Below are 4,812 nucleotides of genomic sequence, written 5' to 3'. Positions count from 1 at the left end.
TCCCTCCTACGGAAATTGGAACGGTTGGGGGGTGGGGAGGGGCGAGGTCGTGGTTAGAACGCTTGGTTGCGTGCATCAGACGAGACGACGACGAAGAAGAAGAAGAGCTGCTGTAGCGTCAAGTTTTCTAGGCATAGGTGAGCTAGGCGGTCGCCTAGGGCGCCATCAGCTGAAGGGGCTGTTGACACCATCCTTAACTATAGACGTAACTTGCTGCTTTGGCAAGGGGCCGGGCAGTACTGAAACACCGTCTAAGCTGTTTGCCAATCACAACGCACTGGGACAGCGAACCAATCACAACACATTTAGTTTTTCGGAAGGTGGACCTTCATCAAAGCAGGACCTAATCAAGCCGTTTGACTGGGGAGAAAGGTATTGTAATAATGTAAATTATGTGAAAAATAATGTGTTTTTCGAACCACCAAGCATGAGAGCATGTTCTAGTACACCCCCAAAACAAAATCAAGACTTTGTAAAAGAGCATAATAGGACCCCTTTAAGTAGCCTGTCCTAGCCTGACCTATCGGTAAGCCCCGCCCCCCTTAGTTACTGTTGCTTACTCTGACAAACGGAGTTGCTAACTGTCTTAAAGTGACAGCTGTCAGTGTGAACACCTTGTTCCAAGATGTTTTTGATAAATTTTGGAAGCAACAGAAGCACAGAAGCAACAATTCATTCAAGTGGGACTTAAATATGCCATAGAGGAATATATAAAAGATTTTAGAATAAATATGGTGGGTAACAAGGTTCATTTGGAAGTGAGGGTTCACAGATCACAATGCCTCATGTTACTGTCACGATCACAGATAACAACATCCAGGATTCATGTACCGCAGGGTACGGTTAAATTCATTTACATTTAACCGGTTCAATATGGAGAGGCACTGAAATGTAGACCTTCGTTTACGTGTTTTTGACCAACACTGTACATGATGTGAGAACAGTTCGCTATTTATGTTTGTACGTTAGCATCTCACTAACTTTAACGTCAGCTGGTTTTAGATACCTTGCTGAAGCACAAGATGGCATTAACGTTCTGCTTGAGCAGATGAAAATTATAACTCAATGAGAGTATGACACCCAGAAAATGAACGTTTTTGTCTTCATTGGGATTGGGGTTGAATGCTTAGGGACACTTCGCTCTGTTTTGATAGGCCCATCCTCTCAGGACACCTGGAATCAGTGTTAGGACCCCAGCACATCGCTTTGCCATTTTTTAAAGCATAAACACCATCAAACGATGAAAGCTTCGGATCGTCCAACGTTTCTCTATGGCGCTGAAACCTACAGATGTCTGAGTCAATAAGTAGAGTCTGTCACTTTTTGGCAAGTGTAAAACTGCATTTTATGGCTTGTATTGGCCATTTAAAGGTATTTCAACAGGTAAAAAAGACTGCATGAGCTATAATCTGTCAAATATAACCCTCATGAATGCAATCAAGTCATTGTGAGGCAGAAGCTATGTTACTACCTATTTCACCTGGTAAAAAGGACTGGATTGGTTGGCACAAAGCAAGTAAAATAGGCTTCTATTGTTGCCTATAATCACGTAAATATCATGCCAGATTACGCTATAAACGGCAAACACTTCTTTGGCCACAATTTTGATTATTCCGTTACAAGAAAAGTTTCTTTGCTATTAGCACGAACATAATGTTATGTGTATTTTGCAGGTTATGGCCATTTGATCCTGATAAAAGCAGCCGTAGATGTGTAGAAACTGCCATACAGCTTTAACATGCTGCGCGCGCTCGGCAATCAGTTTTCGGCAGACAATCAATTTTCGGCACGACGCAGGTCCCCGCGCAGCTGATACTCGACTGCCATTGGCTCAGCTGCGTTCGAGGGGAGGGGCTTACCGATTGGGCGCTAACGCCAGTTCATCCGCCATTTTGAGAGAAGCGAGGTGAAAAGTTAATGCTGATTTTAAGCGTGTTAAACTGGCGTTTTGACTACATTTGGATAAAAATACCATCATTACACAACAGCAAGGATTTTGCAAGTATTGATAGTCTTTAAACATTGTTTTTTTGTCGAAGTTTAGTTCGAAATTATTATGCAATGAGACGTTTATTGACGCTAAGTGGATAACTGATTAATTTGACACACATTGGCAAACTTGAATGCTTAAATTAGTGTATATTTCTATAAAAAAGAATAGTCTGTAAACGTATGTTCATTTGTAATTACTTCCTTATGAAAATGCTGTGAAGATGTGTTCGTGTTTAATACCAGTGATTGATTAAGTGTGACTTATAAGCTCACTGTATTATTTTATGATTTAAAAGTAATAATAATAATATGATAAATTATTTTTGCAAGCCTAAAACACAGGTCAGGTTATTTTGGTGGGTTGGAGAAGATTAAAGTGTAAACCCACGGATCTGGATTCTGAACATGCAAGTAGGATTTTCCCGCTACTTTTTTATTGATAAGAACTAAGTCTCAGAATTAATTCCCAGTAGCCAGGTTTCCATCCAGGGACTTTCTTTCTTTCTTTCTTTCTTTCTTGTGAAAACAGGTTTAACCCATAGAAATGTTTTATGATATAGCTGATGGAAATACCATTTACCAATACAGTTTAAGACTTACTTTACAGTATAAATTCTCTGTCTACACTTCAAATGACTTCAAAACTATTGTTGAGAAAAGGGCTTCAATGCAAATAAATGTATGCGATAATGCATGGATGACATCGCGTACACAACATTTTTTCGGGTAAAAGGTCAATTTGATGGAAACAGGCTGGAAGAAGCAAATTTCGCAAACTATTTTTATGCATTTTCACATTGTCGATAACAGAACAGCACAAAAAGTGGTTGGAAATGACTTTTTTGGCTATTGGTCCAAAATTAATTTGAAGCATTGTGCATGTTTAACAAGCAGCTACAGGAAAGGTTTGGTGGAGGTTGTTTCCCGCTCTGTAATTTTTATAGAAAAATGCTGTACACTTGTTGTTTTCTCTTTGCAGGATCTCTGACCACAAGAATTTGAGCAGTTCAGAATAATCAAGCATTTTTATTTTCTCTCCATCTTAGTTCAGGTAAGTCTAGATCCTCCTCATGTTTCTCAGCTCTCAGCTGAGTGTGTGATGAGTTTTGCTGTGGCTGTTAATGATGATGACTCCATTTCCTTGAGCATGTTGTGCTTTGAGGACTGTACGGGCGACCTGTCTGATAGCGCCACAGCAGGTGTACTGGGTCTTAGGCAGGATAGACACCATATTTAATAATCTGTGTGTGAAAACAAGGTTGTAAGGGATATAGACAATGTCTGGAAAAGCTAATTTCTCTGTCTGTCTGTCTGTCTTTCACACTGACCACCCGTCTCTCGTCATGTCTTCCAGAGCTTTGACCCTCCCCATCAAACGACAAACACACATGTGGACGTGGAAAGGAGACGTGAAAGGAAAACTGATGCTGTGATTTCACGCTTCATTCTGCAGCACAGGCAAGACATGATCACTAGGAGGCAGCCAGGTTTTATTCTTTAATGAACACAGATCATTAGTAGATAGTTCTGTCCTCATCCTCACATACAGTTTTCAGGTCTGGGCCGACATGTACAGGGACTTTTAGTTAGTTTTACTTTTTTCCAATCCAAGTGCTGCTGTTTTCTTGTACTAAAGCTGATGCTTTGCTTGTGCTTGGTTGGCAGGTCTGTGAACCTCTCAGAACCATATTGCAACAAGTGCTTTGTCATGTTAATGTGGTTAAGTTCCCCCTCCAGCTGCAGATCCCCTGATACATGAAACAGCTGACCTCCAGTCTAGCAACCACAAATGTTTCCAAAACATGTGAAAATTAATGTTTAGTACATGATGACCCCTAACTTAAGACTATGTGGAATCTCTCAAACAATCCTGCTATACTTTTGCTTTGACAATGCAGATGTGCATTTTACAGGATTTACCTCCATACTGTATGTCCCATCTGGATTGTAAGTAATCGATAATGCCACTTCTGCAAAATAAATATTTATTATTTATTAAATAATAACATTGTCAGAAAGCAACGCATCATAATGGTGCTAAAAATAAGCTTTGCTTTCTTTAAGTGAAATATAATTGACTATTTTTGGAGACATTTCTTGGTGAGCTTCACTCATCCCAACAGATCTTGCTGTGCAGATTCTATTTCAGGCTCGTTATGCTGAAATCCTCCATTATGATCCATGGCATCTCTTTAGTGCTCATGTATAATGCAGACATTTCTATTTCAAGAGAACGATCTGATAGTCTTGACATGTAGAAGATTCAGGTGAGCCGTCCATTAATCAGCACACTGATCATTCACGCATTCATAATAATATTCATAACTCATATAAATTGACCCTCTGGAACTATTAGTCAAGAATCTGATCAAAGCAATTATTACTTTGACTGCAGACACTTAATCATGATTAATTTGCAAGAGCTTGGCCCCTGACCTCAACAAAATGTGTGACGCTTCTCTAAATATATAACTGAAGCACTGAATAAATCTTGAATATGTAAAAGCAGTTTTATAAAGTCAAAAAAGAAAAAAATAAGATCAACATAATATTGCAATATAAACCCCTTCAGGGTGCAGTATGCACTCATTATTCATGCAGATTGGAAAATGTAAATATATAATTAATATAACAATATTTAAAATTGTAGATTCCAGTACAGATTTGATATTGAAAATGTTTGTCAGGTGTGGCTGTTCTTCTAAAGCGATCATTCAGAGTCAAAGCGTGTTGACAGGAGTGTATCAGTCACTGCTTCAGACTGTGTGTGTGTGTGTGTGTGTGTGTGTGTGTGTGTGTGTGTGTGTGTGTGTGTGTGTG

The 4,812-nt window shown here is 39.4% G+C and overlaps 1 pseudogene; it reads right to left on the bottom strand.

Annotated features, from left to right (window-relative positions):
* LOC107698034 (methylcrotonoyl-CoA carboxylase subunit alpha, mitochondrial-like) overlaps positions 1 to 4,812 on the bottom strand; it is a 10,772-nt pseudogene that overhangs the window by 2,660 nt on the left and 3,300 nt on the right.

The sequence above is a fragment of the Sinocyclocheilus anshuiensis genome, unplaced genomic scaffold (assembly GCF_001515605.1).
Source record: "Sinocyclocheilus anshuiensis isolate Anshui unplaced genomic scaffold, SAMN03320099.WGS_v1.1 scaffold1501, whole genome shotgun sequence".
Lineage (NCBI taxonomy): Eukaryota > Metazoa > Chordata > Actinopteri > Cypriniformes > Cyprinidae > Sinocyclocheilus > Sinocyclocheilus anshuiensis.
The sequence above is the reverse complement of the archived record's forward strand: the minus strand, read 5'-3'. Positions and strand labels throughout refer to the sequence as shown.